This window comes from Oryzias latipes, chromosome 20 (genome assembly GCF_053564925.1).
Source record: "Oryzias latipes strain Hd-rR chromosome 20, Olatipes_Hd-rR_3.1".
NCBI lineage: Eukaryota > Metazoa > Chordata > Actinopteri > Beloniformes > Adrianichthyidae > Oryzias > Oryzias latipes.
In genome coordinates this window covers 20604424-20626172 of record NC_136256.1, presented here as the reverse complement: position 1 = coordinate 20626172, position 21749 = coordinate 20604424, and the positions used below count along the sequence as shown (strand labels likewise).

Genomic DNA, 21749 nt, shown 5'->3' with positions numbered 1-21749 from the left:
AATCTAATTTAATCTAATAATGCCTCATTGTTGGCAGGTTGGTGTTTAACAATAACACACACGGAATAAGAACAACAAGCAAAATAATGCCCACTGCAAACAGATAATTTACATGGAAAACACAATTTAGTGATTTTTTTATCTCTGATTTATTAGAAAATGTAAACTGAGTGGAAGAATACCAGGCCTCATTCACTATGTGTCCCACATTTCTTTCTTTTTTGAAAGAAATGTGCGACACATTGCATCAGGTTTTTTTTCTAAAAGACACATCTTCATATCGATGATGTGTTTTAAACCAGAGGCAGGATCAGCAGAATTATTTCTTACTCTATTGTAAAGGTTGATGAATGGAAAGTCTTTTTAAGCCAAAGCATAAGCCTGTTGCTTCGGTTTGTCTAAGAAACGGATGGGAAACTACAACCCAGGGGCCCGCAAACTGGAATATTGATAATCCTTATAAATGTTTTATTTTTCCCTGTAATTGTGTCCTCATGGATGTTGCACTACAACAATAAACTGAACTTTGTTTAGCGGCAGAAAATTATTCTGCATTCATGTGTTGTTGGAAGATTTGTTATTTTTTCTGACGTTCACATGTGAATAAAAACTTCAAAATGCTCTGTTTTAAAAATGTATAAATATATATTTTCAATCAAAATCATGTTTGTTATCCAGATTCCATGTTATTTCATACTCTTATGAGGTGGATTACCAAAACATGCCACGCATCTGCTCCTGGTTCAGCCTCCTGTCAAATTTTAGAACCCTTTGTGGCCCACGAGTCAAAAGGTTTGCCTACCCCTGGTCTAGGAGAATGGCATGCTGAAAAGGGCATAGAACTTTTGGACCAGAAAGAAAAAAGAGATGAGTAAAAGCACATAATTTTTCTAAACTGTAGAACTATTGCAGAGGGTGCACTCTGTACAACTGAGGCTACATGGGAGATAGAGATCTATTTAAATTGACTAACACATAGACATCAGCATTTTTAAGTACATATCAGAGCATGGACACTAACCAGCACCTTCCAAAGATCCTCAATAACCAAATCAACTAATTTGTTCAGATCCACAAGGAGCGTTTTTTTTAGTGGCCTCACCTGAATTTTTTATTTGAAGTTATTTCAACTTGCAGCCCCAATTTGCATTATATTCTGAAAAACCAAAACAGTCATGCCTCTAAGGCAAGGGTGTCAAACTCCAGGCCTCAAAGGCTGGTTTCTTGCTGGTTTTCCAGAAATCCTGCCTTATCTGCGGCTGATTACCTGGATTAGGTGTGTTTAGCCAATATGGGGCTTCAATGGCAGGTTGGTTGGAGAACATGTTGGGCCCTTGAGGCCTGGATTCTGACACCCCTGCACTGACGTTTATTTTATTGAAAACTTTACGCTCCAAAGATCAAAACCTAAAAAAGAAAATAAAAGTGTATTTTCCACAGTTAGAGAGTTAAGTGTATTTGTGTTAGTGCCGGTTTGTTAAGAATCATGCTTTTTTTTTTTAAAAGTGTAAATTATCAAGGCTCGTGAGTTTTAACTGAACCAAAATGCTTTTAGTTTACATCAAAAAGGACAGAATTATAAAAATAAAAAAAAACTTTTTACAATCAATACAAAAACATTTTTAAGAAGCATTATTTGTTCACCCAGCATGTAAAGAACTTTCATACATTGTTGAGTTTGAAAGGAATGAGTTCAAGTAAAAGTTAGGGAAGTTTTTGAAACTGGAGATAAGCTTCCTGCTGCCAACTGCCTTTAGGAGGATCTCTGCTTGAACTCAGTATTTGACACCTTTGACTGTTCGTATACCTTTTCAACCCCGTGGATCAGATTTAAATTATCACTTTAATATGGATGGAACCCTAAGTAACCTCTTGATAGTCACACAGCATAAGAAAAGATCAGAGGAAGGCATGACTGCTCATGGATAAACGGTTTATCAATACTTACAAGTCTGTGGGTGCTTTTTAAACTGGGCCAGGCTTTAAAAACTGTTGATTCTCTATTTTTGTCATTATTATTAACGTCCGCTATTTGTGCCATAGTGCATGCAACTTACCATTAACATGTTTGAATTAAATTTTAACAACAATAACAATTAGTTGTTAGTAGGCTGCCAGACGTTAGAAGCTGGGGAAAGTACGGTGCACTGGGGTTCTGTCCTCTATTCTCATCTACTTCTCTCCTCTATTCTTGATCATTTATTTATCATTTGAATTGAAATAAAAAGGTAGTAAAACCACATGGTTTATATGTGGCCCATTACTTCCAAATCTCATGTAAACATGATATGTTTTAAAGAGAACAAACTCATGCACTGAGATAGAAGTAGACAGATAATGGGAAAATATAGGTTTATGTGGGATTTTTTCTTCACCTTAACTCAACCATTAAAGCCCTCGTTTTTGCAGCGTATTTCACCCCAAAGACAACTTTGTCTTTCTTTAATATATTAATTTGTGGTCAAAGTGTTTGTGCAACTAGACAGACCTATAGCTTAACTGCCAACTATAGAAAAAACAACAACAACAAACATTTAGGTTCATATCAGTTACTGGTTTAACAACTTTTTATAGGTCACAGAAAATTCCAGTCGCCTTGGAAACGATGCAGAATAATAGACACCTTTTGGAAGCAGAGCAGGTCAGGGAACAATTTTGTTGAAGGAAATTTTCTCAACGCATATTTTAAGCTGTAGACTCTTAATTGTACCAAATTTATATTTTATTATGAATGCAATTGTAATAAAAAAACCTTTTTCTTTTTTTACATTTTTCTCCATGACCCTTTATGCTTTTTTCTGGGTAAATATCGGCCATCATTACAACCACACCAAGGTTAACCTGTTACCTAAACCCCATTAGACAACATAGATTTATATGAGTGAACTTCAGAGATGCCTGACCCATTCATTGCAAGGTGACTATGCAATTTACAAAATTACAAGCTAGCTGAAACCCTGCCCTAAAGAAGCCCCAGACTCTGCTTGAATTATTAATCAGCTATTGATGAAGTCCTGATAAATGCACCCAGATCACCATCCCACTGGCATTCATGTCTCCCGCGCCGAGCCACCTCTGCTGCATTGTCTGTGCGTCAATGCTAAACGTATGAGGCGAGCGCTGTAAATATGTCCGTTTAAGTAGAAAAAAAATTAAAAAGTTGGTTCCTTCCAAAAGTGTATCATTTTACCAATCTCCACAGTGCTGCTATTTTTGCAAGCTGGAAAGTTAAAATAGCACTTTGCCAAGTGAACTAATTGCAGTGTAACAGTCAACAATCTTCCTCTGTTCTGTTGGCCAGACACCAAAACTGTCTAATATGCTCACACAGGGGGAATCAACATGCTAATCTTATGGAGGCATAAAAACATCCAGAAAGAATTACTGGCACAATTATGATTACTTATCTGCCTAAGGTACAGATATAAAATCCATCGAGCTTTGAGCGGCAGAAGAGTAAAGTATTAGAAAGTTGATGAAAGGAAAACATTTTTTTAATCTTCACAGCCATATACCAAATATAATGGGTTTGTTAAGTTGGTAGTGAATTACTTAGGAGTGCATCAGCAAACCCTCTGATTGTCCATAGCGCAAGTATAACTGGCAACTGCAGAGCACTCAATAAATTGCACATTTCACGAAAGGAAAAGGTGATGAATTGAAAAATGTTTAGCCCTTTCATGTATTATTAATGCAGTCTTTCCCTCAAATCGGCCACAGATGAATAATTAAAATTAATCTCATTATGGGAGTTTTCATTATAGGATAATTTAATTACATGAAAGCCCTAGGACCTCTGAGGGCCTTGAGCTACTATAGGGCCCCGTGGTCTACTCCTCTAATGAGTTGAGGACAGGAGAGTGCACTGGCAATGCACTGGAACCCATACATTATTTAATGCATTCCATTAGGAACCGACAGATCAATGATAAATTGTCGTTTCGTCAATGCGTTGAATGCATCTTGAAGTTGCGGAAAGAAAAAAAGAAAAATGACATGCAGCATGTGGATGTTCCTTGTACTGCTGCAGAAAACAAAACCTAAAACATATTGTCTGTGCATTCCACAAAAATGAAAGTATGGGAGACCAGAAGGCTCTGAGAAGGAAAGAAAACATCAGGCCATCAAGTCTGTTGCCTACATTAGACTTCAGGACCAATGTGCTACGAAGCGAATGGTGAATGGTACAAGGTGTACACCTGACACCAAATAATAAATGATATCAGAGGCAAATGGGAGCCATTAAAGACCTTCTTAGTGAAAGAGGGGAAGGGGTGAAGAGGAAGAGGGTTTCCAAGGTTTGTCTTGTCTCCAGGAGCACTTAGGCACTCTAATTATTACATCGCAGTAAAGAGCTGCTCATCTAGTTCACATTGAGACGAGCGAAACTGTTTTTCTGCCAGACACACAAGAGCCTCTGGGCTGTCAATCAGTCAGTGGAAATAAAGACTATTACAGAGATAACATGCTTACCTTTAACTTAATGTTCTCAGTTATGCCTGTGATTAAGAATGTTTCAAGATAAGAAAATACTATCTGAAAGAGGGACTTTAACATTGTTTTTCTTTTATCAAAAGAAAAAGGTATATACAAATTTTTACAATATTCCCATAAATGCATCTGAAAGGAATTCACATCAGAAATCTGTTTTTATTGATTTATTGTGTTTGCAAGATTGTAATGAACCAATTATATTGGTTTGTTTGGTACACACTTTTAAAGGGAAAACAAATTGCAAAAGTCATAAAAATGGGGAAAAGCTGAGAGGAAAGAACGACACATTTATTGAGCAAAATGCAGATAAATTATTGCATGTAGACATGGAAAACAGGCTAAACAAGCTAATAGGTTGGTGATAAAAAAGAAAAGTTTTTATTATTATGTCAAAGCTCCTTGTTCATATCTGAATACCTGAGCAGGTTGGTTTTTTAGCGAGATCTTTTTTTTTCTTTAGAAAAAGTGACATTTTGTCTTAATATCATGAACCTTATGTGAGTAACTTTTTAAAACGTGACAACATGTTCCAAATTTTTTTTAAGGTTTCAGACATGACAAGTATCTTAAAGTCCCACTCCAATCATCTTTGAGATATTGTAAAAGCTTTCTTATTGGTCTTTTAGTTATGATTATGGACAAAGTTTCTGTATAGCAGCAGTAGAAGGTTATTAGAATCTTGCCTCTAAGTTGTGGACGGGGCTGTTGGCACGGTGCAAGCCCAATACCATTTCCCATTATCCATCTGCTTATACAGCTAGCTTCCAGGCCCTCACAACCCCAACCTAACATTAGAGTGGAAACAAAGATGGCTAGCAGTATTGGAGCTATCCAGCTGTACAGTTTTGAGCCAGATGCCAGCTCAGACAAGAAATACAAAGATGTAGGTGGATCTTTTTTGTCAAGGAGATGCATGGGAATGGACCAGAGCAGTGATCCAGCAACATTTCTTTCGTCTGATTTGCAACAATTTGAATAAAAAATACTCAGAAACACAATTTTAAGCTTAATTTTCCTCATACATGTCCACCATCATGAAAAAATGCCACAAAACACATAAAACGCCAAATCTATTTTAAAATACATTAGCTTTCATTTCAGGCATTGCAAGACAAATTAGGTTCAAATTGATTGTGGGATGATGCCACACTCAAGTTACTTTGCTAAAATATATGTAGTAAAAAAAGTGAAGTAAAATCTAAAAGACATTTTAATCCCCATGACATGGCTCTAAGATTTTTTTTTCATATTTACCCATAGCTTATGGACCATTCTTTAAAATTTCACATCTTATCGAAGCTCCTCTGGGTTGAGGTCTGCTAATTGTGGAGACCATTTGTAACATCAATGCCACATTCAAGAAACTAGCTCAGTGGTTTTTGTTTTGTCACACACAAAGCTACTGTGGTCAAAGTGTATCCAGAATTTTTGAGAAAATGTAACGTTTTCTTCTAAAAATAGCTAATGTGGTCAAGTTAAATTGGTAAAAAAAATGTATGAGAAAAGCAGAATTCATTTTTAATCCTTACATTTGGCACTGTAATTTGTCCATCTAAAAATAGCTATGTCTTAGACAATTAAAGGATTTATTATTATCTCATATAATGCAGTTAAGAACAAAATGTTTCATTTTTCCTAAATCAGTGTTATTAGTCAGGCCTGTTATATTTATATAAATTAAATGACTGTAAATCATATTCTTTTGTTGAAGCAGCAAATGTATGTATATGCACATCAGGCCTGCATTTCAAAGAGGAAATCTTTAACATAAACATTATCATTTTGTGAAAACATCTGAGTAATTAGTTTAGGGCATAATAAGCTGGAGTAGGCACACAATGAAAGAAAGCATTCTGGCTTTAAAATGAATAAAAATTGATTGTGTCCCAATAAAAAACGAATTGGCTGAGTGTTAACTGAATTCCACATAAACGTCTGTAGCAGTCCCTGGCCGCTTTATTGTGTGCTAATGCAATAGAGAACACTTAGCAATAAATGCTCCTCTCTGATGAGCTCACAGAGGCTTTCCAAGATGGCCTGATGAAATTGTAAAAATTAGATTCCAGCTAGCTGCTAATGACTCCTAAAACAAAGGAAAATCTCCAAATGGGATTAGCCTGCCCTCTTCTTCTCTAAATACATCATATGTAAATTACTGTCATTTGGAAAAATATGCTTGCCTGGAAGGTAAAGCTTTCATTAGGGATCTCAGTAGATTTGGGTCTTCAACAGGAACTCCTCCAGGACTTTTTAAAAGTTTGAAAACTGAGAGAAGGTAAAAGCGAGTAAGACACACAAGTAAAGAATTTTATAAACCATTTAAGTCCAATTTGAAAGACAGCACTGCAGCTGAGGGCTGTGTAAAATTGCATTGCTGATCCCTCTTTATATTTAATTTTCAAACCCACAAAAAGCATATTCACTTAGCACCAACATCTTTAATAAATCACTTCATTGATGAATAGGAGCTAATATAGTATCTGAGAGAAAGTTACTTAATACCGCTGATTAAAAGGCTGAGCATTTGATACATTGTGGTGGCCATTTCCTCTGCAGTGTCCATCTTTATTTGCAGCTTATAACACAGACTTACCACATTTTTATTTATATTCCATGTTATTTTTTTGTTTAACACAAAGGTTTTAAATGTCAAGACAGCTATTATTAGTCGTTAGGCTATCACATTTGGTAAGCGTGAGCAAAGACTAAATTGCCAATAAATTCAGATTACAGAAGAAACATAAAATGAAATGAGTCCTCCCTACTGTTTCATAAACTATAGAAAGAGAAAAAAGTTGCTATAAGAGTAATCCAAATCTTAGTTTTTAGGTAACACACTGATATGAACATTTGGCCCACAGCTTTTGCAGCTGATGCTTTCCCTCCATTACTACATCAAGGTCAATTCCAATAAAAAAAAAAAAATCGCATTTTTACATGTGCTTATAGCATTTTTCTCATGACAGAGGACATAAAGTATATACAAAAAAATTAAGATTAAAACTGTAATTTTTAGGGTTTTTTTTTAAGTTGGGATGAACCAGAGCAAAGGAAAAAGGCTGTTTGAAAAAACTCTATTTTGTGATGCAGCAACTTGAATGAGCAGACCAAAGTCTCCCTGCTCTGCTCCGTTCCGATCTATTCCCAGGAAGACACATTAACATCTCAGTTTTCCTCGTCTAAGCTGGTATCTGGCTCCTAACTGTACGGCTAAAAAGCTCCAATATTGCTCACCCTTTTTGTTTACCAGTAATGTTAGGTTGGGGTTGTGAAGGGCTGTAAGCTAGTGGAAGAACATGGAAACAGACTAAATTTTGGGAGGGGGGGGGGGGGGGGGGTTTATTCCCACCCCCTCCCAAAAGTGAATTTCTAATGAAGTACTGCAGAAACTATTTCCTAGTTAAGTTGTTTTTTGTTTTTGTTTTTGATAGTTTTTAGTTTTTTTATTTCTGGCTGAATACAGCGTAATCATAATTAAAAGACCACTGGAAGCACTTTGAAAACGCTAAAATATGATTGAGTGGGAGTTTTTTTACAAAAAAAAGTGATTGGTAAGACAGTCATTAGACTTTTCCATTAACACAAGTAAAACATTATAAATCAATTTACATTTGTCTTCTAATGACTTTAAAAGATTTACTCAAAACAATGTATTCTTATCCATTCGAAAAAACTGCTGCAATACTTGCATATTCTGTGTACAACACAGGACACAGTTTTTGGAAGCATTTCTCCTCAGCTAATAGAATGTGGCCGTAGCGCAGGGGACGACCCATGATCGTATGATTGCAAGTTCGATTCCCGCCTTGCACGCCCATGTGTCGAAGTGTCCTTGGGCAAGACACTGGTTGGAGGTTGGCGCCAGTGTTCGACAGCGGCGCCGCCATCAGTGTATGAACGTGTGTGTGACTGGGTGAATGGGACTGTGACTATAAAGCGCTTTGGGCCTTCGAAAGGGTAAAAAAGCGCTATATAAGTATACGCCATTTACCATTTTACCATATTAAACGCTCTGACGTATCACTGAAGGAGCTCATTAGCGTTACTTTGTTATTTGTTCTTCCTGGGGAGTGTGTTGTTCACTTTTCTTTAGAGTGTGACATGAAATGTAGCTGGTCCAGTTTTTTACCTGGAAATGTTCTGAACGTTCACAACTGCATGCTGCATACAAAGGACCAAGACATGCGACACATTTGACAAGGTTTTTGCAGCAGTTGTGCATCAAATAAAAAAATATATACTTTTTTTAAGCTCAGCTATAGAAATTAGCAGTTGCCTTGTTTTATGGTGATTCTTTTGAATTTTCTTTTGAAGCCCTTGTCGTTTCATTGTTGTTAGCAGGTTCCAAAGAAACAAAATATTTTTGCCACTCAAAGAAATAAATGAAAAAAGGATGAATTGTGTGTCCATAAAACTAAATAAACAGAGATTCTTGTTGAAAACAAAACAAATGCCTACACCTTAACATAAAAGTGATAGCATATTTACCCACAGTGAATGCAAGACCAATCTAGTCACTATCATAACTTCACAGAACGGATGTTGTTGCAAGTAGGCGTAGCTTCATACTGGTTTCAACTGAGGTGGAAATCTGATAGAATTATCACAACGTTTCTGTAAGTAGACTTTAGGGATAAACAAACACAGATCAAGCAAAATGCAGAACTGAGAAAAGCAAGGAAATAAAAGAAAATCCTCCTTCATTTTTAGTAAAGGAGCTGTGAATGTCACTTTCTGAGCATCCACTCATTTTAACCTCAGGTAAAAGTGTCCTATAAAGGAAAACTGAGCTGTACTTACTCTGGAATCCCAGGTGGCAGCACCTTCTGTGGGAAAAAAGGTAAACCCTTGACTTTTTATTTCTCAACAATCCCAATCAAATCACAGGCATATAAAAAGTCATCAGAAAAAGTTACTGAACAAAGAAGAAGTAGGAAACAATAAAAAAAACTCCAGAGTCACTCATAAACAACAGCCTTTTAGATTATAAACAAAGTATGCCTTTTTTCTTAAAAACAGAGGAGATCAATAGGAATTTTCCTTATATGCCATTAACCTGCGATTAACCGATTCCTTATGGGGGTAAGATTTCCTGCAGATATCTGTTGGACATATGCCTACTAGTAATGAAAGATATTCCGAGTCTGCATGGCGGTGAAGCTGGAGTGTTTTTTGACGGTCACACTTGCGGCAACAGCTTGGCTGCAGCTGTGGGGAATTTCCACTGTCTATAAGCACCTACGCATTAATGGACATGCACAACTCAAAATCCATGGTTAGATTCGTCAAATCAAACGTCAGTAGAAAATCCTCTATTCTCTTTCCATTTGCAGCAATCAGTTAATCAACAACAGACCTAATCATGAAAGAAACCACACAGAAAACAAAGCAAGTTCTAAATACTACAACATTTTCACGTAATATTCATGTGCATTGTTCTTCTTTAACACGATTCTTCAGAGTTTAAATTAACGTCCATTCCTGCACTGTGGCAGTGAGACTCGATTCTAAATATTAACAGTTCCTGAAAGAGTTAAAAAGCAAAATATAGTAATTGAAAGTCCATACTGTGACAGAAATAACTGCTCTCATACTGCTAGACCCACTGGTGCCTTCTGCTGTCTGTTGGCAGGAACTAAATATATTTTATGCATTCTGAATGGCATTCCCCTCTAACCCATATGTGTCCGTGGTTAACAATATAAAAGAATAAATGACTTTCAATTCCAAATCTCAACATGTTAAATAAAAACTCTAATTTTTTGAAATAATACACAAGTGTGTAAAAACTGTCTTTTATGTGTCTATTTGCATAAATATTGGGTCAACTAAGCCCAGTAATACATGCAATGGGAAGAATAATCCTTCTGGCGGAGCAACAGGCCCTAATTTTTAAGAATCATAACAGCAAGCCAGAATTATGTCACTCTGCCACCTGTTCCCTGAAAAAACCTCGCCGGCTTTAAGGAGTTCCGGCACGCATCCAAGTTGTGAACTTCTGAACCACAGTGCCTACTTTCTCATCTGCGCACAGGGCAGCCGTGTGTAGCAACAGGCACTCTAATTTCGTGGTGGCAGAAGAAAGCCTTACATAAGTGATGTGCTGTTCTGTGGCTGTCACTCAACTTGCCACTGGTGGGCAGACAAATAAGTCAGGTTGCTGCAACTTCATGTCACCGAAAAGCTGATGTAAAAAAAAAAGGGAATTAAACTGACCTGTTCATTATTGGCCATTAAAATTCATTATTTTCTTGGATGTTTGATAAATAAATGAATCAGTTAAAGACCCACTATGATGAAAATCATGTTTTTGGGGTTTTTAACATGTTCTGGTGGGATTTTTCTGATCAGGGTGGACAGATATTAAGAAAATTCAACTTAAAATGGCTTTTCATAATATTTCTTTATTCAAATTGTTGGGAATTAGGAATAGAACAAAAAAAAAAGCTATTTGTAAAAGAGCTTATTTGGGACATAGAAAATAGGCCAAAGGGTCCCCTGCTCTGCTGGGTAATGGGAAGGGGAAAGGGGGTGGGGGTGCTTCATGACAACCGTCCTCCCCACCACTTCTCAGAGGCAAATTTCTAATGAACTTTTGCCACTTTGCCAAAACGGTGTTGTGGAAATGACACAAATGTATTACTTTGGGCTAAAAACAGAATAATCCTAATTAAAATACCACCGGGAACGCTTTTAAAATAGCTAAAAAGGTCAACGGAGTGGGTCTTTTCTCTTTCAGTGTGATACAATATAATCCGTAATAACAGCTGGAGTTATTTTTTCCATATTTACAGCAAAAATGTTGTCCTGCTTCAAACTGAAGCTTTAAGCTTTTTTTCCCCTCAGACCACACACGACTGTTATGCTGGTTTCTGCTCACTATAAAAATGTATGCCCATTAGCTGTTCTGACATTTTTCAATGTCTTTTACATTAAAAATGTTGTTTTTATTTCTGAAGCTGTGCTGCAATGTGGTAGACATAACTATTATTATAATATCAACGTTTAAAAAGTCTGACCATAAAAGCAAAATGACAGGTTTTCCTTTGAATTATTTTCTCATAGCTGTGAGACATTTAGGCCTATAGCAGAAGAAATCCCAAACAAATAAAAAACAAAGAATTTGTGGTAAAGATCAGCAGAACTCAGACAAACTCTGTTATCCCAGGGATCCCAGCAACTACACATACAAAACCTTTGATGTCCAGTTCTGAACAGAGATGGTTATGCAGAAGGGGGGCACTGTTCTTCATCACTATTACAAAAAGGATGCTCCAATGGTTCTTTAATCACTCTATTTGCCTTTAAAAAAGATGCTGTGCTCCAGTTGTTGACCATGTCAGGGTTTACTGCAAGGATTTATTGAATATTCAGCAATAACAGAGCACGCTTGTTATTTCAGGGCAGAAACTGTCCGTCCTGCAACAGCAATACTCCGCTCCATTTGCTCCGTGCATTAAGGTGTCTGTTACGTGTTGAACAAGCTATTTTTCTTAAGCACTGCCTTTTTGACTCCGGTGACATAATGCTGGAGGAAGCCGCTGCCACACAGAGGAACTTTCTCCGCTCGTACTTTTATGCTCCTCTCTGAGAACAGCAGCTTTTCACACCAACTTCAGCAGGAAGAGGCAGTAAAATGAAATGGGCAAGACCTACAGTATTTCATAATTAATAGGCAGCGGCGAGAGTAGAGCAGTCCAGGCTGACGTAAAAAGATCAACAACACATAAAAGGTGATCGTTCATCCTCTCCAAAGCTATGAACAACAAGGGCCGACTGCCTTATGTTCTGCATTTTGCAATAACAAAATCAAACCCACTTTGAAATGTGTCTCGCTTTTTATAATCTTTAATTGCTCGGCTTTATTTGGAAGTCCTACAGAGCTGCCGCTCCCCTTCCCTATCCAGTTTAATTTGTTTCTAAGGTGGTCCCAAGCTCATACAAGGTCAGCACCTGCAAGCAGTACTGTAAATAACTTGGTGGGCTTAATTGCCCATAACCGCTGTGTTACTATAAACTACTAGTGCTGTGCTAACTCTATTGTCAGGTACTTAATCAAAGCCACTGGATTTATTTCTCACTGCTAACTCTGGGGACACCCTCAAGCAGGTCTAAGTAATTTGAGCTTTTTTTTCATCTAAAATTAGCCATCTATTCTTACTGAGAGTTTTAAAAATAATAACAATAATGATATCAACCATAACCGTACGAGGTCTCAATTATATTGTTGGATTCATATAAGGAACATCAGGCCGCAATGAAGCTCAGAATTACTTTGCCAGGGGGATTGTGGGGTAATTGTGCAAACAGAGTGATGCTACGTTCACACGGGGCTCAGGAACGCGACAACTTCCAATGAAAAGTCCATGTAAGTGTGCATTTCAGGCTTCTTTAGCGTTCACAGGTCGCAACCGTTTTGGGGCTCTACATACCAAACTAATGGCCACTGAACGTGCATTGACAGTTAAACCAGATCAAACTTTGACCAATCAGGGACTTTTTCATTCACGGAAGTGCAAACCGTTTGAAAAGTGATCACGGAGGAGAAATTCATAATTGTGCTTTGTGTTGGTTTGAATTATACAACACCAAGTCTTTTATTTATTGGAATAGAGCTGTGAAAGAAAAGCCCTGGAACAAGATTCATGAGATTTGCCCTGCTTCACCATTTTGCACCATTTTCCCAGCTCTTCCAACTGAAGGTCCCAACACTCACTTCAACTCTTCCGACTGTATCGGGTAGCGACATCCAGTGTGAACACCTAATGCTAAAAGCGCGTTCAAGTACTCGCTTCAGCGTGCTCTTGAAAACGCATCACGTGCCCAATGTGTGTAGCGTCTTACCTCACAGATACACAGCAGCAGTGACAGCAGAAGCTGGTGGTGATAACTCAACAGATCTCCATTCACCTGGGACAGAATATTAAAACTAAAGACAATTATTACATGTTTTGAGCAAGAATTTGACAGCAAAAGTTTGTCCTGCAAACTTTCATTTTAGATAGAAATGCAGAAAAAGAATTAACTTGAGAAATGATGCTATCTGTATGTATGATAAACTGAGTCATTTGCCAGCAGATCCATTTACTTCATTTCTAAAAGACAGACAGACCAGGACACAACAACTGCAGCACATCTATAGAAAGACCTAAAACTGTTTCCAAAATTAATAACAAAACAAAACACAAACTTAAATGATTTCAATACTTCTTCTGTATTTGTATTTCTCAATGAATTCCTTTCGGTGTATAAAGTCCTTTTTTGCAGATGTTGTTTTTGTGAGTGCGATTTCAGCAAAGCGGTGGCGGCAGGGCGGACACTGTGCAGGCAGAAGGGATGCGGTCCGTGTTGGGATGTCAGAGGCATAATGGGCAGCTGAGTCGTAGGTTATAAAAAGCTGTCATTAGGGCTTTCGGTCCTCAGCAGCTCATCACGCAGGACCTGTGAATTATTTATTATACTGGAAACTCAAGTGGCCCATTACTCATGGCCGCCCAGTTTCCTGCACTTCCTTGGGCTTGTTTAATAAAAGCATACCATTTAGTTGTTGTAATTAAAGTGTTTAAAAGGATCCAGTGTATAAATAGGAATCAATTTTGTTAATGTAACTACTGTGGTGATTTTTATAACCGAGCACATCCAGTGTAACAAATTATATAGCAACATTGCACGCATCCTAATGAGAGCATTTATACAGTGTATAATTTAAGTGTTTGGATTATTGTGATGTACCTATTATTTGTTTTGCCCTCAGTCCAAATGACCACATAATTAGCACTGAGAGAGCACTGATGGAGGGGATTTTTTTCTTCTTCCAATATAGGCGGCAGCACAGTTTCATAGGAACATACTATTAAATAAATAAAAAACTTAGATTTTATGACACTAAGCAAAACTTTGTAAAACATCACCATTTTACCTAATTAAGCCTTATTTTCCGCTGTGTAATCAGCTAAAAGGGAAACATCAACTCCTTCAAATCGGTCTCACTTAACTTTCTTCCTCTTGGTTTTTGATAGCAAAGTCAATGCAAATCGGCTGAGGCATTTTTCCGCACTTTGTTTTGTTCTCAGTACATGAAAATGGTTAAAAATCCCATGGGTCAGTGAAAGCGATCCCTCCACTCCAGTCGCCTGCTCTAAGTCAGCCAAAACATTCTAGACTTCAAAAGGTGCCTGTGCCTACCAGGGCCATTTCAGTGTCCCAACCTCCGAGGCCCAGAAGGACTTGGTTATTTGGATAAATTAATTTCTGGAGTCTGCTTGAGTTGCAAAAACAACCTCCTGCCTGAAAGCAAATTAGTCTAACTGGAAAAAAGAAAAGAGGAAAAAAAATTAAATATATCAAGTAAAAAAAAACAAATACAAAAAAACATGGGCTTTGTTCGAAAGAAAAACTTGCAGATGACAAAAAAACATGTTTGCCTTATCCAATATGAAAACGTTAACATTATCATATTAAAATATGACCAAAAAAATCCATAAACCTTTCTGAGGGCAGGTGAAGAGCTTCAACATCAGCACACGGGCTGTAAAAGCCACAGCTGGGAAGCTCCATCCCATAAAGCAGGCTTAAGTAAAAGTTTAACAACTGTCAGCGGAACTGAAAAAAAGGGGCATAAAGTTGAATTTTCTTGAAGACTCAAATATTTTGAAGAGGAAAAACATAAACCTGAGAACACAGACGGAGAAAATGGGGGAGGCAAACGGTTACAGAGGGAAAATTATGCAAACAGATGAAGACAATCCAGAATTAATGGTCCGCAACATTTTCAGGCACTCAAAGAGCTGTCCAAGGACACCATAGGGGAGACTGCTTGGCCCCCAGTAATTGGAGGAGCATGTAACTTCAAAAGTAAGGAGCATGGTCTCGAGAACCCTTCTCTGAAGTCGGGTCTTAAAGAAAACATCAAGCATATGTAGAGCAGGCTGGAGAATGTGGTACATGTGTGAATGAAAATTGTTCTTTTCATTGCTGCAGACATGATACATGACAGTGTTCCTGCTGTGCAACCACACCTTTCAAACTTAAGGAATTCTCAACTTCTGTCTTTGGGTTTCCATCTCCACTCGCTCACTTAGAAGACTAGACCAGGAAAAGATTTTGCCTGTAAAATATAGCGTTCATACAACGGTAAACGGCGTATACTTAGATAGCGCTTTTCTACCTACAAGCCCCAAAGCGCTTTACAGTCACAGACCCATTCACCCAGTCACACACACACACACACACATTCACACAATGTTGCTGAATCGCATAAACAGTCCTGAGTTATGACAATGCCGCCCTAAAAGAGAGGCAAACTAACGAAATGAACAAATATCTTTAAAAAAAATTCTTAAAGACCCACCCCAATTGAAATTATATTTTTGGTGTTTTAATATGTTCCTGTGGCATTTTTCTCATGATGGAGGACATAAATTAAGAAAAGTCAGCTTAAAATTGCCTTTCTGAGTATTTCTTTTGTTTTGTTATGAATTAGGAGCATATATAAAGGGCTGTTTTAAAAAGAGCCTATTTATGATGTAGAAATTACACTTGGCAGGCCGCAAGCTACCTGCTTTGCTCACCAACAGGGAGGGGAAGGGGGGTTGGGGTTGCTCTGCGTCAATGGTCCCGCCCACAAATCAGAGGCGATTTTCTAATGACCGGCTGTATTATAAACTATATTCCAAAAGTAATTATATATATATAATTTTAGATTTTGTTTAGAATATGCATGATCATACCTAAAAGACCACTAGGAATGTTTTTTTAAATAGATCAAAATACAATCAGGCTGAGTCTTTAACTGTATTTATCTTGTGCAATATTAAGGTAAAAAAATTAAGCAGTGTTTTTGAAACTTTTTCCATCAAAACGCAAACAATGCTGCCTATATGTCCAAAAGTTGAGGTTTCATATGAATCTCTGAAGTGTTTAACCTTTATGCCATAATTTTAAGAACAATCACCAGAAACGCGGTTAAACCTCGATTCTGCGCTGAGTCACTTTTGAGATCTCCTTTTTAAAGAGGGAATGATATAGACAGACACACAAAACATTACCATTGTCTTCTGTTTCACCATTCTCCTGTTATAATCAGAGCAACACAACGTTTGTGTAACCACAGAGCCCTGAACTTCTGGCATGGCCTCCAATCAGAGGTGAACCAAAACTTGTCCATAAACCTCATTAACCAGGTGTACAAATTCAACAGCTTCCTGGCCTGACATTTGACTGACTGGTTGCTGATATTAGACCACTTTTTCTTCTGGAAGGCAAAGAAAAACACCGAGCCACCATCTTTAGGCCGTGCAAAATGCTTTTTCAGTGCCCGGAGACTACAGACGGTCTGCTGTTTGCAGCGGCTGCGATCACAATGGCATATCTTTGACATAACCTACACTTCTGTCTCGATGATGTGCCTCAGCTATACATCATAAAAGTGACTCGGGGCCAGAAGAAAATGAAGACAAAGTGTATCATAGAGGAATGGATAAAGCAGAGGGGAATACAATCTTTCCAAGGTCCTTTGGTCTGAGGTAGGAACACCATGCCTGCTGAAGTCAATCCAACATACACCAAGTGAGGAGAAAATGTCCATTTTTAACCTGTTATCCATCACTGTCAAGAGTGGTGTGCTGTTTAAGGGGAAATAATCAAACAGAAAACGGCTTGCACTGTAAAGCAGAATGGATGACAGAAAAATCTATAAGTGTTGTTAACTTAAGGCAGCAAAGGATATTTTGATGAATGTTTTTCTGCAGCCTGGACTACCTCTATCTTATTTGTGGGAGTGTGGGAATGTTTTTGTCCAACATATGTCACTAAAGTAACACAAGATGTTACAATGCACAAAAGCAAGAATATTATCATTTGCATTTTAAATTTTAGTAAAAACATTTGCACATTCTTTCCTCTACAAAACTATTTTACTTTTTGTCTTTCTTCTTTTTCATTTTTGTTTTTATCAATAAATCAAAACAAATAAATATAATAAATTAAAGTTTTCTCAAAGTCAAACAGTCCTTTGTGGGTCTAGGGGGCTTCGGTCTCTTTCTACAAATCCTTCCGCGGTGGAAAATAGAGCCAATAATAATAGCTGTCACAGGGGACCGTGGTGTCCCCGCCCACATGAGAAAAAGCTCTCTCCAGCTGATTAAAACTCTAACCAGCAAATAAACGGTTAAAAACAGGTCACAGTTTGCCCCACTCCACACACATATTAATCAAACAAAACGATATTATCATACGCCCCTACCTTCCTGACGCAGCACCGTCAACAGGTTTCCGTGTCTGTAAATTGAAACATTAAGGCCCGAATAAGATTGACGTTGAAAAATTACCACGTACACGGTGATAAATTTAAGGAACAAAAAAAATTTAGACTTATATCCGCCGCACTAGAAAGTTATCTTTCCTGCGGAGTCGGAGGGTTACACTGAATTAACAAGGATTCCGCATGCACGTGCGCGCCCGCGCGCGCGCGCGCCGGTGTCAGGTATAGCACGTCGGCGTGCAGTGGTTGCAGTGGGTCTTCATGTCAATAACGGTGTTTTGCACACGCAAGATGTCAACATAAATGTTTTAAATCGTACTTTTCAAATAAATCTAACACGTTTGGATGATAGTTTTTTTAGTTATCAACATTTACTCAAAATAAAAAAAATCTACTGATGAAACCTAACTGTTGCACAACAGGCTGCAACACACATTTTCATGGAGGAGATGATTTAGAACGCCACCTATAGGCACATTGTTGGTTAATAATACAGATCAACATTTTTCAGGAAATTTATGTTTAGGTTATTTCCTATTTAAGTCAGCATTTCTTACTGTGATGGCTATCCTTTAAAATATTACAGCAAATAGCTAAAAGATACATGTTTTCTTATGTAAAATTTGACAGCTTAAATTCAAACTTGTGAATGTGTGTGATAAAAATGGTAAACTTTTGAATGCAAAAATGTTTAATTCTCAAGCTGCATAAAGAGGTTTAGCTTCTGATGACAAGTTTAATTTTGAAAGTAAAAAAATGGTAAATGATTTGTCAGATTGCATAAACCTTATAAGGTACTTTAGCAATGTCAATGTGCGGGGAAGTAGAAAATATGATTTCTTAAAAGGCCATTGTGTTGTGGATTGTGTCTTCTAACTAACTGGAGGAGCTGATTGAATGGGCAGCTTTAAAGTCTTCAGCAACACATCAAAAGACAATTCTGATGATTTGTAGCAGCAATTGACTGTTCCTGTAATCTCATTTGGGTTCTGAAAAGCACTCATCAGAAGGTTCCAGCCTGATCCCTCATTTCAGCACAACAGCGAACACACCTTTAGTTAAAGGGATGCAAGTAGATGGAGAGTGCCACATATCCTTGAGAGCATTTTTTAATTTCTTGGTGCTCCATCTGTTGAAATGATAAAGTGCAGCCATAATGGAGAGCAACAAGATTAAATTAATCAGGTTTGTCCATTATACTGCCACAGGCTCTTCACAAATGATTGCAATTTTCTCTGTCAGGCCCATTACAGTAAGATCTGGTTAGTGGTCTGATGCAATTAAAATGGACTTAATGTAAATTTAACAATACAAATAACACTTCTGTCTGTGTATGTTTAAGATGGGTGTGGCTGGAGGGTCCTGAAATGCAACGGTAAACACCCTGTGTAGCCATTTTTAACTTCAAACAAACCAGGGTGCTATTTGATTAGTGTGGATTCGGTGATCAATAACTATGTTTCATGTTTTCATGTTCTCGGCGATGTCAAGGGATCCGGTTGCACAGACCACCCTTGTCTGGACATCAGCTGTGAGGAACACAACACCTTCCACAAGCGTATCATGATGCCCATACATCATTTGAACCTGAAAGAGTGGGGTGTTTAATAGAGTCGCTCTGATGAAAGCGCATAAAGTGGATGCCTCTGAATCTCACGGCTCGCTTCACTGGCTGAGACAGACTTGAGAGAATTTTATTAATTTTTCCCAGAGCTGATCTAATATCATCCTGATTGGTTGCTTCCTCCTGCAGGATCAGGTCACTGCTACAGGACAAGGCCTGCAGGATGTGTGCTTTACAGGAGGAGACCTCGGCCCAGCGCCACAAAGCTCCCACCGCCACTTAAACACGGGAATGGCGGAACTGTCACGCTAAAAATGTCAGATGCTTTTTATTCTCAGCACCTCCATAATGTCTGATTTATGCCACCCAGTAAAAATCTAACAATCCACCAAAGCTTTTGTCTTCATGGGGATATTCTGCTGCATTTTTGGTTCTTTTGCGTGGATCTGTCTGGAGTGTCACGTCAGCCACATCTGTTTCAAGTACATTCACGTGGATTTGAGGCTGCAGAGTTTGAGGTTATTGTGGCTAAATCAGGAATTACCATGACTAATCAGACAATGCTCTCTATTACATTAAATGCAGCATTACATTTTGAAGTCAGGTGTTCTTTATTAGTTTCCTATCAAATTACAAGCTAAATAAAATCATCCACACCTGAAGAAAAGGACATATTTTCTTGATAAAGACAAAAAAATGGCCCCATTTTCTCTTTTTCTGTTCACGCTGGGAAAATCATAATACCTGGAGTGCCAGCCAGGTAACCCGAGGAGCTGTGCACCAGTGTTTGTTGGAGGTACCTCTCACTAGAGTTGCATTCCAGCGGCCTTGGCAGGCCAACAACAAGTCAATCAATCATATTCCGTGCAACAGGAACTCAGTAGGTGTCACACTATCTCTTTTGTTTGCCGCAAGACAACAGGGAGATAGATACAAAGGACACACAACAAATTGCTTCTTTCCAAGTCAAAAAATATGTTTGTCTCTTTGAATGAGATTACAAAAGAAAATCTTAGATAAATTCATTCACAAATGTTGACTCAAGTAATTTGTTATACAGTAAACTTCACCAGCAGGACCTTATTTGTCACTATTGAAATGTTCAGGTCAAATATGTCATTTTAAATTTATTTGTTTAGCTTTTTTTTTTACTTCTGAATTTTTATTTTCTTCTTCCTTTGGAATCAAGAGTTTGTACCCGTCTACTCCAAAAATAATAATTAATTTCCATCAGTGGACATTTATATGTTTAATTTGATAGGCACCCAAGTATTAAAGGGTGAGTAACAGCCAAATTAGTTTGATTCATTGCTCCGCTCTGTGAACCGGTCTGGAGGTGAAAGCTGTCCAGCTGCCAACTAAAATAGCACTGCAGGTATGTTAAATGTTGGAAAATGCACTTCATTGTGTTCTCTATCAGCAGTTGTGGTTGAAAAAAAAAAGTATGGCTGGTTTTTTAAGAAGTGGAGTTCTAAATAATGAGCCATCCACTCCAAAAAATGTTTAATGCAAACATACAAGCGCTGGTATCAAATATCAAATCCTTGGTCGAGTGGGACAGCGTAAGAAATTTGGAGCAAGATGTTCTCCAAAACCACTCAGTACAATTATTCTGTAGATTATTTTTAATGTCAAAAAGAAAATTCAGCCACTGAATTTAAAACCTCCTCTGACCTTGTTTTATTCAGTCATTTGCACAATATATGGAACATCGTTTTTCGCATTTTAAACTTTTGCCAAAGTTAGCAGTCAACTCCCTTTTACCCTGCAAAGCTTTTTTTTCCACTGGTGCAAAGAGATATGTTACCTTTTTAAATGATCACCTTACCAGAGTCCTATTTAACCTTCTTCTACAAACAGCTTTTGGAGGAAATAATCTGTTTGAAGGTTAAAAATGTCATAAGGAAAATCAGAGAGGGGTTACCTTACTGACTCTTCTTGGATATAATATGATTCCACTGATGTGCCATTCGCAACCAACTTCTTTAAACCAACACCATTACAGGTTTGCCTTACATATGTGTGGTTTTAATACAATAACTGGAAGATTTTCAGGAATAGGGTTCTTGCTGATAAAAACATTATACATATCAAAAATTACAGCAGATGTTTGCGTTAAAAGCATTTACGTGCATATTGTCCCTTACAGATACTATCATGGCATCTTCTGAGGAGGGTTGTATTTCATGATTATGCTCTAATTTTCTTTTAGGGGGGAAAGACTTTTATTTTTTTTCAAAATAATAAAATGTGCTTTAGAGTTAGGCCACACCCCTTTTGATGACTTGATCCCAAGGCCGTGTCTTAAAGGTGCTGAGTGCATCTCTATCCTACGTTAGTTAAAAACGTGCCTCTGAGCATGATAGGTGTGGTTGAGTCCTGCAGACGGACGGTGATCATGTGGATTAGGCCATGTTTACCCGCACGCAT

At 37.8% G+C, this 21749-nt stretch overlaps 1 protein-coding gene across 5 annotated transcripts in view; it reads right to left on the bottom strand.

Moving 5' to 3' along the window:
• The window catches only part of eya1 (EYA transcriptional coactivator and phosphatase 1), a 69723-nt gene extending 51526 nt beyond the window's left edge, over positions 1–18197 (bottom strand). For 3 of the 5 annotated variants that reach the window (XM_078938719.1, XM_078938721.1, XM_078938727.1), the window contains exon 1: positions 17738–17954. The gene's annotated coding sequence lies outside the window, so the exon portion shown is untranslated. Of the gene's footprint in view, positions 1–17737 lie in introns of all 5 variants that reach the window. The other 2 variants (XM_078938733.1, XM_023950135.2) reach the window with 2 other exon arrangements.
• Positions 18198–21749: the final 3552 nt, after the last annotated feature.